Below are 12,214 nucleotides of genomic sequence, written 5' to 3' on the forward strand. Positions count from 1 at the left end.
CGTAAAAGGGAGAGGCAGTTTTAATACATATGTACTTAAAACATCTAGTTCTGGATCCTAAGGGGATGGGGGACGCAGTCTCTGTCCTGTAGGAACGGTGAGCGTGTGTAGCACAGGGGTTGGCAAACCGTGGCCCGCAGGCCAAATCTGCCCACCGACTGCTTTAGTAAATAAAGTTGTGTTGGAACATGCTGATTTGATTCTGTGTTTATTGTCTGTGGCTGCTTTCTCGCCGCAATGGCAGAGGTGAGTAATCACAGCAGAGACCTCATGGCCTACAAAGCCCCAAATATTTACTCCCTGGCCCTTTCCAGAATCAGTTTGCCCACTCCTGGGTGAGCGTTTCAATGGAGACACCTATGACAAGGACGTACGACCAGCCTGGAAGGAAGCTTCCTCTTAGGATTTGATTTTCCATCCATCCTAAAACGGTTGCATACCTACTATGTGCCAGACATCATTCTGGCCAGAAAAGATTCTTGACGTTATTTTCAAACTTGGGGAGCTGTAGTATTTTCAGTGAGAACAGTAAGTCATACCAGTTACCAACGACCAGTTGGTCATTTGGGCACAGATGCCCCCTCTATGCTGAACTGAAACTTATCTCAGGCCCCATCACCCCCTTTGCCTGCATCCCCTGATGCTGTTGGAAGCCAACTGTGTCTTCTATGGAGGATATTGACAGTGAATTCCAGCCTGGTAGGACGGGGGAGCAAGGAGCTTCTGGTAAGATCTGGATCTGGCTACACTCTCGCTGTTTGTCTGGGCAGAGTCTAAATCGAGCAGTGGGAGTGGAGCCAGATCAAGCCAGGTCAAGTCCCTAGACCTTGACTGGAGACCACCTCACTTCCAGCAGTGGTAACCAGCTGGTGAGAAATGCAAATGTTTGTGAATTTCAAGTATATATATATATTTTTATTTATATATATTTTTATTAAAATATATAATATATAATTAAAATATATAAATATATTTTTTCAAATATATATATTTCAAACATTTTTGAAATATATTTTGAAATATATTCGAAATACATATATTTGGAAAAATATATATTTTTATTATTATAAATTATAAAGGGAGCACACCCCCATATGATTCTCCAATCACTGGGGAGGCACTTGCCTCCCTTCTTACCTTTGCAATCCCCAGGTGAAGAGCCAGCACCTGTCGGAGTGATTCTCAAGGGGGTTTGTGTTTATTCAGCAATTGTTGGTCTTGCTCGGGGATGTTCTCACTTCCTATTTAAAAATTTAAAAAAGATTCTGAAAGACTTAAACAGTGAAAACATCCAGGCCAAACCAGAGCTACTGAAACGTGTGTGTGTGTGTGTGTGTGTGTGTGTGTGTGTGCAGGAAGAGAAAGTCAAATACCACATGTTCTCACTCATAAGTGGGAGCTAAGCACTGAGTACACACGGACACAAAGGAGAACAATAGAGGATGGGGCCCCCTTGAGGGTGGAGGATGGGAGGAGGGTGAGGCTCAAAAAACTACCGATTGAGTACTACGCTTATTACCCGGATGATGGAAAAATCTGTACCCCAAGCCCCTGCGACATGCAATTTACCCATGTACATATATATACACACAAATATATACACACACACACATATATATACACACACATATACATACCCATATATATATTTGGAAGAAAATCCCAACCTACTTTTCATTTACCGGGTGGCCACACACAGTGCATGGTTGGGTCTTCCCCTTAATAAACATACCCAGATAAAGAAAATGTGGTACATATACACCATGGAGTACTACGCAGCCACAAAAAGGAATGAGATCACGTCCTTTGCAGGGACTTTGATGGAGCTGGAAGCCATTATCCTCAGCAAACTAACACAGGAACAGAAAACCAAACACTATGTGTTCTCACTTATCAGTGGGAGCTGAACAACGAGAACACAGGGATACAAGGAGGGGAACATCACACATTGGTGCCTATCAGGGGGTGGGGTGGGGGAAGGGAGAGCATCAGGACAAATAGCTAATGCACGTGGGCTTAATAACAAGGTGATGGGTTGATAGGTGCAACAAACCGCCACGGCACACGTTTCCCTAGGTAACAAACCTGCACGTCCTGCACACGTGCCCAGGAGCTTAAAATAAAAATTAAAATTAAAAAAAAAAACAACCTTGGTTTAAATGTGGCCTTGCTGGTCTGTGTTAGCCACGTTACAGAAACCCAGCTCTCTCCTGAGGGTTCTGCCAGGACCCCTGACTCCAGGACTTTGCAGCCTGCTTTTCAGCACAAGCTCACAGAAATTACTGAATTCCAGGTGCTTTTAGAATGGAACAAGATCACAGAACTAATTTAGTTCCATTTTCACCTACAAGGAAACCCTTCTTAGTAGACGGAGGAAGAGGTAAAAAGTAGCATCAAGAGAAAACCTAAAACCGCGAACTTTCACTCACGAGAAACTTAAAGCTCCCAGAGCACACGCTCATATGAGTCTCCAAACACCGGGAGGCACTCACCTCCCCTCTCACCTTTGCAATCCCCAGGTGAAGAGGCAGCACCTGTCGGAGTGATTCTCAAGGGGGTTTGTGTTTATTCAGCAATTGTTGGTCTTGCTCGGGGATGTTCTCACTTCCTATTTAAAAATTAAAAAAAAAAAAAAAATTCTGAAAGACTTGAACAGTGAAAACATCCAGGCCAAACCAGAGCTACTGAAACAAAGAACTGTTTGAAAATCATCTATAATGCAACCCACCCACAACCCTTCTGCTCTTTTCATTAGAGAATGGATTGTTCCATATAACTGAATAATCCGGTTAACAAAAAAACTAGGTAGAGCAGGATGTTTGCTTGTTTGTTTGTTGAGACGGTGGAGTCTTGCTTTGTCGCCCAGGCTGGAGTGCGGTAGCGCGATCTCAGCTCGCTGCAAGCTCCGCCTCCCGGGTTCACGCCATTCTCCTGCCTCAGGCTACCGAGTAGCTCGGACTACAGGCGCCTGCTACCACACCCAGCTTTTTTTTTTTTTTTTTTTTTTTTTGTATTTTTAGTAGAGCCAGGGTTTGACCATGTCAGCCAGGATGGTCTCGATCTCCTGACCTCATGATCCGCCCGCCTCGGCCTCCCAAAGTGCTGGGATTACAGGCTTGAGCCACCGCACCTGGCCGAGCAGGATGTTTGTAAATGCACCAAGATCTCTAAAGGGCGTTACAAACCTTCCTGCCTTCCTGAGCAGGGATGCTGGGTGTCAGGTGGCCTCTTCTGGGTGGCTCAGGCCATCATCATGCACAATAATGGCTCTGTGCTGCAACACAGCCATGACCTCAGGGGCCCCGCCCTGTGCGGGCATCAGCCCCTGGCAGCGGTGGCCCCAGAATATTACCTTTTTGCTTTTATGCTCGTGTTTCTACTTTATCTATATCCGTCGTTTTGGTTGTTTTGGAGTGTGTGACCTTCCAGGGATCTGTCCTGCCAAGGACAACAGAGGCCCTAAGACTTTTGCCGGGATGGTTGAGAAACTGGGAGGCTGAAGAGAGAGCTCAAAGTATGGGGCATCCCTGCCCTCAGCTCTGAGCAGGGGAGGCCTGGGAGGTCTCTTGGGGATACAGGAGCCGTAGCCGCACACGTGGAGCAGGCAGGAGGGTCCAGGTCCTCTGGCTGGGACAAGGTAAGGGCAGAGGAAGGTGCAGCTCACCTATGTGGGCGGGACATTCACCTGGGCTGAAACGATAGTACCAGGCAGCTGTGGAAGGACACGGGGCAGCTCAGCGTGGAGATGCTGCGCATTTCAACGAGAGGATTGAGGCTGTGCAAACAGAAGGTAGTCAGGACTGCTGAAGCCCGACTGACAGGCATGATGGCACTGTCTCTGCCAGTTGGGAGGTGAACGCAGGGGGCCTCCGTGGAGTCGCTCACGTGAAAACAAATTTGAGATGAAATTTTGCTACGTTGCCCAGGCCGTACACAAACTCCTGGCCTCAAGCGATCCTCCTGCCTCAGCCTCCCCAGTAGCTGGGCCGATGGGTGCCTGCCACCACACCCTGCTGGAGTAGTGGACTTTAACATCCTCACTTCCATATGTCAGGGGCCAGTTCCTAATGCCACCTCCATAAACATCACGTAATGGCCAACCAGATGTTGACTGTTATCACCCGGACTTAACTGGGAAACCCTCTTTTTCCTCCAAATTTGCTGCTCTAGATTCTAAGGGTCTGGAGGACAGAGCTTTGGGACTGTTAGAATTCTATCAGAAAAAAAAGAGACAGAAGGCTATAAGCACGAGTGTGGGCCAGGTGCTGTGGTTCACTTCTGTAATCCCAGCACTTTGGGAGGCCAAGGCAGGAGAATCCCTTGAAGCCAGGAATTCAAAACCAGCCTGGGCAATATAGCAAAACCCTGATTCTACAAAAAATTAAAAAGTTATCTGAGTGTGGTGGCACACACCTATAGTCCAAGCTACTCAGGAGGCTGAGGCAGGAGGATCCCTTGAGCCCAGGAGTTTGAGGCCAAGGCTGAGGCGGGCAGATTACCTGAGGTCAGGAGTTCAAGACCAGCCTGGCCAACATGGAGAAACTCCATCTCTACTAAAAAATAAAAATAAAAAAAATAACCTGGTGTGGTGGCATGCACCTGTAGTCCCAGCTACTCGGGAGGCTGAGGCAGGAGAATCACCTGAACCAGGGAGGTGGAGGTTGCAGTGAGCCAAGATCATGCCATTGCACTCCAGCCTGGGTGACAGACTAAGACTCCGTCTCAAAAATAAAAAAAAGAAAGGAAAGAGTGTGGTGGGAGACAGAACTTACAGCTTCGTGCTTAAGCATGAGGACCCTAGTGCTGGGCAATAAGGATATTGGCTCTGCACTTGCTGTGAACTGGACAAAATTGAGACCTGGCACTGCTATTCCCCCCTTGTTAAGTGGGAGCAATGTCAAGCGTGACGCCTACCTAGCTCAGGGAGTCTGAGTCACTGTACAGCAAGGACTGAGATGAGGGCCTTGCCCTTGGTCAGGGGGCAGTAAATGCTGGTCATCAGCAGGGGCCTGGGTTTCCAAGCTCCCACTTTTGTCGTTTGCTCAGGGGCTCTGTCCCCCATCAGCTCCTTCTGCATCTGCAGGGTCTCTATAAAAAGCCACTGCAGCCACTGCCCTCCCAACAGCACCTCCCTCCAGGAGACCCCCTTCCAGCTTTCCTGTTGCAGGCCCCTGTCCACACCTGTGTTTCTGGTCCCAGCCCAGCCTCATCCTCTGCAGGTGCATTTGCATGAGCTGCCTGGCTTTCTTCCCTTCCTAGTGAAAAGATATCATCTACAGACATGAAATGCATTCATTTCAGGTGCAGAGGGATGACTCACATTTGCCTACTCCTGAGTAACTGGACCAAAGCCTGGAATATTTCGTGTGTCCTCAAGGCAGCACCCTGTTCCCTTCCAGCTAGGTTATCCCACCCAGCTCCATGGTCCCTGGAGGTAACCATGCCTCTGTCTTTAATTATAATAGTAAGTCCTTCCTGCCCTTGGCCACCATATAGAGGGACTCACATGGCGCACAGTCTCGGGTCTGCTTCCTTCACTCAACGTCCCGTGTGCAGACTCAGCCATGCTGCTGGACGTAGCCATTGCTGCTTTCTTGGTTTCTTTCAGTTGCCATGCGTTTTTCCATTGTGTGGCTGTACTTCAGATTATTCATTCTACTGCTGATTGATATTCGGGCTGTTGCCAACTGTTTCTTTTTTAAACTATTTACAAATAATGCCACTGTGAACGTTCTTGCATGTGTCTTCTGGCGAGCACGAAGGTTGCATCCCTGGGAACACTCCCAGGAGTAGGGTTGTTGGCTCACAGGGTACATGAACACTCGGCTGTAAGAGACGCTGCCACACAATCTCCCCAAGGGGTTGTTCCCATGTGCACCCCATCGGCAACCGGAGAACACATCTCTACAACAGGTAGGCTTCTCAGCCTTTTTCTTTGCCATTCTCGTGAAGATGCAGTAGCTCCTGGTGGTTTTAATTAGCATTTACCCGATAACTAATGATGTTGAGCGTGTTTTCACTTACATTGGTCGTTTTGTCAAAGCCTCTTTCTCATCTTAAAAGCATCAGCGTGCCAGTCATTTTCTCCATGATTTGTAAGAACCTCATATATATATATATATATATATATATATATTTTTTTTTTTTTTTTCTTTGAGATGGAGTCTCGCTCTGTCGCCCAGGCTGGAGTGCAGTGGCCGGATCTCAGCTCACTGAAAGCTCCGCTTCCCAGGTTCACGCCATTCTCCTGCCTCAGCCTCCCAAATAGCTGGGACTACAGGCGCCCACCACCTCGCCCGGCTAGTTTTTTGTATTTTTTAGTAGAGACGGGGTTTCACCGTGTTCGCCAGGATGGTCTCGATCTCCTGACCTCGTGATCCGCCCGTCTCAGCCTCCCAAAGTGCTGGGATTACAGGCTTGAGCCACCGCGCCCGGCCAGAACCTCTTATATTAAGTTGGTGACAAAGTAGCTGCAGTTTTTGTCACTGAAATAGCAAAAGCCGCAATTACTTTTGCACCATCATAATATAATGTGGATGTGAGTCCTCCAGAGCACGGAAGTGTCATTGCAAATAACTTCCCCCTCTTGGTGAATTGCCTTTTCATTCTCGTAGCATTTTCTTTTGATGAAGAGAAGTTCTAATTTCATCAATGTCCACTTTTTTTCCTTTTCTTTTGTGGTTAGTGCTTTTTATCATCCTGTTTAAAAATCTTTGCCTAACCCAGATCCTTTTCTTACATATATTTTTAAAGATTTTATGGGTTTGCTTTTTCCATTTAGATTAATAATCCATTTCAGTTTTGTAAATGATACGAGTTGGAGTCAAAATGCATTTTTCTCCATTTGGGTATCTATATGACTCAAAAATTTTTATTGGTTTTTTAACTGCTAATTTTTTCATTGAAAATATTCTTCATTTCTCACTTGGATGAAATGGTGCTGTATCACCAGTCTGATATGTAACCAGTATGTAAACACATCACCAATATGTAAATGTGGCACACCCATTTATTTATTTAGCTCTTCTTTAATTTCTCTCAGAAATAATTTGTGGTTTCCAAAATACAGTAAGTCTTCCATATTTTTAATTAAAATTTCATTCTAAGTCCGCTGTGTTTTCGACACAGTAAATGTTATCGAAAAATTGATATGATTCCTTTTTTGCAAGAATAGAAATAAACTAGATTTTTGATATGGACCTTGTATCCTGCAACCTCACTAAATTCACTTATTAGTTCTAGTAGCTTTTTTGTAGACTTCTTAGGATTTTCTGCACAACTATTGTGGGGGACTGTCAAGACCACCCTCAGGTCTGATGATTCCCTAAGAAGGCTCAGAAAACTGCAGCTTCCAGGGAAAGAACAAAAGTCGACATCAGCAGAGGGAAAGGGTGCATGCGAGTGGAGTCTGGGGGAGACCAGGCATAAGCTTCAAAGGGTCTCTCCCAGTGGGGTCATGCAGGACATGCTTAATTTTCCCAGCAACAAGTTGTGACAATACGTGTGACATGTTATCAATGAGGGAAGCTCATTTGGGATTAAGCAGCCAGGACTTTTCAGGAGTGCTGGCCTTATACCATATCCAGCCTCTGCTTGGCATGGTCAAAATTCCAGAGTTCCAGAAGGAAAGCAAGTGAACCAAAAGGCATACTGTTTGTATCAACAGTCTAGGCACAGTGAGCTACTCGTGTCAATCACAGTGGTGAGAACCCTACCCACATCTAAATTCCCAGATGCTACCTAAGGGCCTACCTTGAAGGCAGACCTTTCCTAGCAGAGTAGTTAGGGCCTGTTGTGTTAACTCTTTCCTACATAACAATCTTGTAAGTTGTACTAATTTACTTATTTATTCATAATCTATGTCTTTTTAAATTTTTTTCTTGCCTTATTGCAATCTCTATGATCTCTAATATCATTTGGAAGAATTGACAGTGAACATTCTTGCCATGTTCTTGATCTTATGGGGAGAGAATCCAATATCTCACCATTAAGTATGAAGCGAGCTGTAGGTTTTCTATGGATGTCTTTGATCAGATTAAGAAAGTTTGATTCCCTATCTATGAGAGTTTTTATCATGAATTAGTGTCCTTTTTTTCTCCATCTATTTGATTTAATAAAATGGTTTTTCTTCCTTATTAAGTTAATGTGATTCATCATCAGTTGACTGCCCTGTTCTTTTTGAGAGCTTCATAATATTCTGCCATGTGGATGCACTTAATAAACCAATCACCTATTGATTTGCATAACTCGTTCCCAATCTTTTCACAGTTTTTTGCACAGGACACTGCAATGCACAGCCCTGAACTTGCAGCCATTTTGCACATGGCAGGATACAACTGTGAGGACACTCCTAACAGTGGGATACGTGGGCATCTGCACCCATCACACCAGGATCCACCACACCCTGGAGATCTTAGTGTATTCCGAGGTACAGAGGTCCATGGTGACCCTCCCTGCAGCTCCCTGCATTCCTGTCCAGGGAGGAACAGCCAAGATGGTTCTGCAGACGCCTTTGCTGCCCTCCTCAGGGTCATCTCCAAGTCTTAAAGGGAAGGCAGCTGTTCCTGCCTCTACTCAGCCCCCACAGCAGCATTTCTCATCTGCAAGGCAAGTCAAGAATGAATTCTTTCTCAAGACAGAGCGGAGTTCACTCCCAGTTAAAGAAAAAAATAATAACCATGTAATTCAAAAGACTCCCGCCTCCTCCTCACTTATCTAAGTCTGTAGCCTTCCAAGTGTGCTCAGGGGTAAGAAGAAGTGAGCCAACAACACAGAAACCAGTTCCAGAATTGGCACTTCCATTGCAGCTAAGTGTTGCAAACAGTTCTGCAGCTGAAATCCCTGGCCAGAAAGCTTGGCGGTCCATGTCTTAATGGTCTTGGCCATGGGGATTTGCATCCATAATTCTAACTGGGCTTTGACTGGGGCAGAGCAGTGCCGGAGGCCCAGGGAGGTGGCGGGCGTGGCTGTCGCTGTGTCAATGTGGGAGGAAGCAGCAGGAGAGGTCTGAGAGTCCACAGGGCTGCTGAGGCCCTCAGAACGACCCTGGCTTTTATTCTGAGCAACACTAGAAGACCTTGGAAAGTTCTGAGTAGTGGAGTGACAGGACTTGACTCACGTTTTGATGGGATAGTCTGGCGGTTGAGCCAAGAACAGACTGGGGGCAGGGGGCAGGAGGCGGGGAGACATGTGCTGGGGGCCGAGAGAGGCTGGGATGGGGGCACCTGGTAGATGGAAAGCGGTCAGATCCTGGACATTTTACAGGCACAGCCACAGGCTTGCCCTCTGATGGAATGTGGGGTGAGAGAGGGGAGTCAAGGATGATACCAGGTTTTGGGTTAGAGCAACTGACATTTATGGGGAAAGGTCAGGACTGATTGAGATGTGAAGTCAAGTCACCTTTCAGATGCTGAGTGAGGTGCAGAAGGGGCGTGTGGACTCATGAGCAGAGTTCAGGACAAAGATGTGGCTGGAGATGGAACCTTGGAGTCACCGAGTTGTGGAGGTGTTTAAAGCTATCAGCCAGGTGGGCTCGCCTGTTACCTCTTGCTAACAGCCATCTTGCAGCTTCCCTGTGTGTCCAGGTGACAACACTGACCCTGTGCAAACCCCCACCCCTGCCCACTTCCTGGGACAACAAAGAGCTGGCCCACGTCTGTGGGTCATTGCTGAATGTGGGCATTGAGTTTCCAAAAGCCAGACCCATCCCGTCCCCAGCTCCCAGTCACTGCGGTCTTGGTTTTCCCAGGTAACATCCAGATTTCCTAAGAGATTTGGAGACCAAGGTTTGGTAAAGGGGCAAGAGTGGATCGGTGAACTGAGGAGGCACTCAGGGAGAATAATCTGCCCATCCTGATGAAAAAAACACACAGAGGGGATTTAGACCTCAAGTCTGCATGGACGTGAGGCCTCTTGACCAGAAAATCTGGCCAGGCCATGGCCTGGCGTTCCCTCTCCTAATAATGCAAGGTTTTTCTTGGTCCTTTCATGGGACTCACAGAAGGGGTGCCTCGTCTACTCAGCTCTTTGTGCTCAACCCCTTGCAGGAGGGAGCACGTGAGCGAGTGAGTGCGGGATCTGGCCGGCCACTCTGGGTGCAGACACAGGAGCAGGCTCCATGCAGGACCTGCGGCCAGACTAGGCGTGTTGCAGCACCCAGGTGAGGGTGCCTGTGACCCCAAAGCCCCAGAGGCAGCGTTACAGTGCCCCTTTAGTTCTGCCGTTTGTGGATGGAGGTGTGTTAGCAGCTCACTTGTCCCCCTGCCTTGTCACATGGTGTGGCTGCCCTCCACTGGCAAGGGCAAAGGGCCAGTGTGACAGCCTTTCTGGGTACTCACACTAGGTGGGTGCCACTCTTGCCCAGCGTCCAAGAAGAATGAAGTCACATGGACAATTGAAGGATGGTGACGGCTGAGAATTTTATTGAGCAACGAAAACAGCTCTCAGTGGAAAGGGGAGCTGGAGGGGGGCCGGGAAGGGCAGGTCGTCTTCCCCAAAGTCAGGCCCTCTCCCCTCTACTGTCTGAGTCTGGAGTCTTTATAGGCACAGGATGGGGAGTGCATGCTGATTGGTTTGTGAGTATGCAAAAAAAAGATTAAAACTAGACTGGGCGTGGTGGCTCACGCCTATAATCCCAGCACTTCGGGAGGCCAAGGTGGGCAGATCACCTGAGGTTAGGAGTTCAAGACCAGCCTGACCAACATGGAGAAACCCAGTCTCTACTAAAAATACAAAAATTAGCTGGGCATGGTGGCGGGCACCTATAATCCCAGCTACACGGGAGGCTGAGGCAGGAGAATCATTTGAACCCAGGAGGCGGAGGTTGCAGTGAGCTGAGATTGCACCACTGCACTCCAGTCTGGGTGATAGAGCAAGACTGTCTCAACAACAAACAAACAAACAAACAAAAATGGTTAAAGCAAAGATGCCACTCCAAGGTGGACACGACAGTGTAGAAAACCAATTAGGAAAGGGTAGGTATATGTAAAACAGGTGAAGGGTGGGGATCCATCAGAGGCAAGTACACCAAACAGCAAGACAACTTCTCAGTCCGGTCCAAGGATAACTTGGCTTTCAGGCCTTAAACTGTCTTCGGTTTGGAGGTGGGGCTTCACCGGGAACCCGCCTCTGTCTGCTGGGCATTTGGCTGCCTCCTGTCGCTATCACTGACATCCGCCTCTGACAGTCCTCCAGACAGAGCTCTGAGCAGAAGCGAATTGCACACAGCTGACTCCTGCTCCGGAAACAGCGCTCCCTGCAGGCAACGCGGTGAAGCCAAGCCCAGTCCGCGGCTCTCAGTGGCACCAGTGCCTGCGAGGAAACACCCCTCCTGGTCAGAAGTCCTCCTCCTCCTCCTCCTCCTCGGCCTGCTTAGGGCAGGAAGCTCTAGTTTATTCAAAACAAACGCATCGTATCTGTCCAGGTGCAAGCAGCCTTCCTCATCTCTACTATAATCCTGCAGAAGTGTTACTGAAAAATAACATTTATCAAAAATACAGAAACAAAAACACGATCACCTCCACCGTGCAATTATGAATAGCGTTAATGTTTATGTTTTGGTCTATATCCTTTTATGTGTATATTTCATATGAAAACTTTATTAATTTTTTTTGAGACAGGGTCTTGCTCTGTTGCTCTGTTGCCCAGGCTGGAGTGTGATGGCACAATCACGGCCCGCTACAGCCTCAACCTCCCCAAGCTCAGATGATCCTCCCGCCTTGGCCTCCTGAATAGCTGGGACTACAAGCATGTGTCACCATGCCCAACTAATGTTTTCATTGTTTTTGCAGAGATAGGTTTTTGCCATGTTGCCCAGGATGGTTTCAAACTCCTGAAACTCAAGTGATCGGCCCACGTTGGCCTCCCAAAGTGCTGGGATTACAGGCGTGAACCACTGCGCCCAGCAGAAAACTTTATTATCAACCATACTTGCACGAACATTGTTATCGAAACATATTCCTCCTCCCTTGATTTCTTCAGGGTAAATTTCTTGACCTGAATGAATGGGTCACAGAACTCCTACGTGCTGTTTAGGAGAACACTGGCTTCTTGTTGACCTCGGTGATGCCGGGAGCTACTGTTGCGATAAAGTTTGCCAATGTGATAAAGTTTGCCAAAGGATCACATGATGTGAATTTTCCTCTCTCTAATTGCTAGGGAAATTGAACAGCTTTTCAGATCTTCATTGGTCATTTCTATTTTTTAATGGTATTAT

At 47.4% G+C, this 12,214-nt stretch overlaps 1 protein-coding gene and 1 long non-coding RNA gene across 4 annotated transcripts in view; one reads left to right on the plus strand and one right to left on the minus strand.

The window, feature by feature from the left end:
- Positions 1–3,246, minus strand: part of LOC103877386 (actin-85C-like) — a 39,874-nt gene extending 36,628 nt beyond the window's left edge. The window contains exons 1-3 of one of the 3 annotated variants that reach the window (XM_021925426.2): positions 3,186–3,246; positions 2,505–2,608; positions 1,138–1,241 (exon numbers count right to left, since the gene is read on the minus strand). The gene's annotated coding sequence lies outside the window, so the exon portion shown is untranslated. Of the gene's footprint in view, positions 1–1,137; positions 1,242–2,492; positions 2,609–3,185 lie in introns of all 3 variants that reach the window. The other 2 variants (XM_021925427.2, XM_021925428.2) reach the window with 2 other exon arrangements.
- Positions 3,247–3,264: 18 nt separating this feature from the next.
- On the plus strand, positions 3,265–8,694 carry LOC103877385. Its single transcript, XR_001894678.3, has 3 exons — positions 3,265–3,637; positions 5,609–5,913; positions 8,269–8,694. It is a non-coding gene; the product is annotated as an uncharacterized LOC103877385 (long non-coding RNA).
- The last annotated feature ends 3,520 nt before the right edge of the window (positions 8,695–12,214 follow it).

Source organism: Papio anubis, chromosome 12, assembly GCF_008728515.1.
Source record: "Papio anubis isolate 15944 chromosome 12, Panubis1.0, whole genome shotgun sequence".
NCBI classification, from domain to species: domain Eukaryota; kingdom Metazoa; phylum Chordata; class Mammalia; order Primates; family Cercopithecidae; genus Papio; species Papio anubis.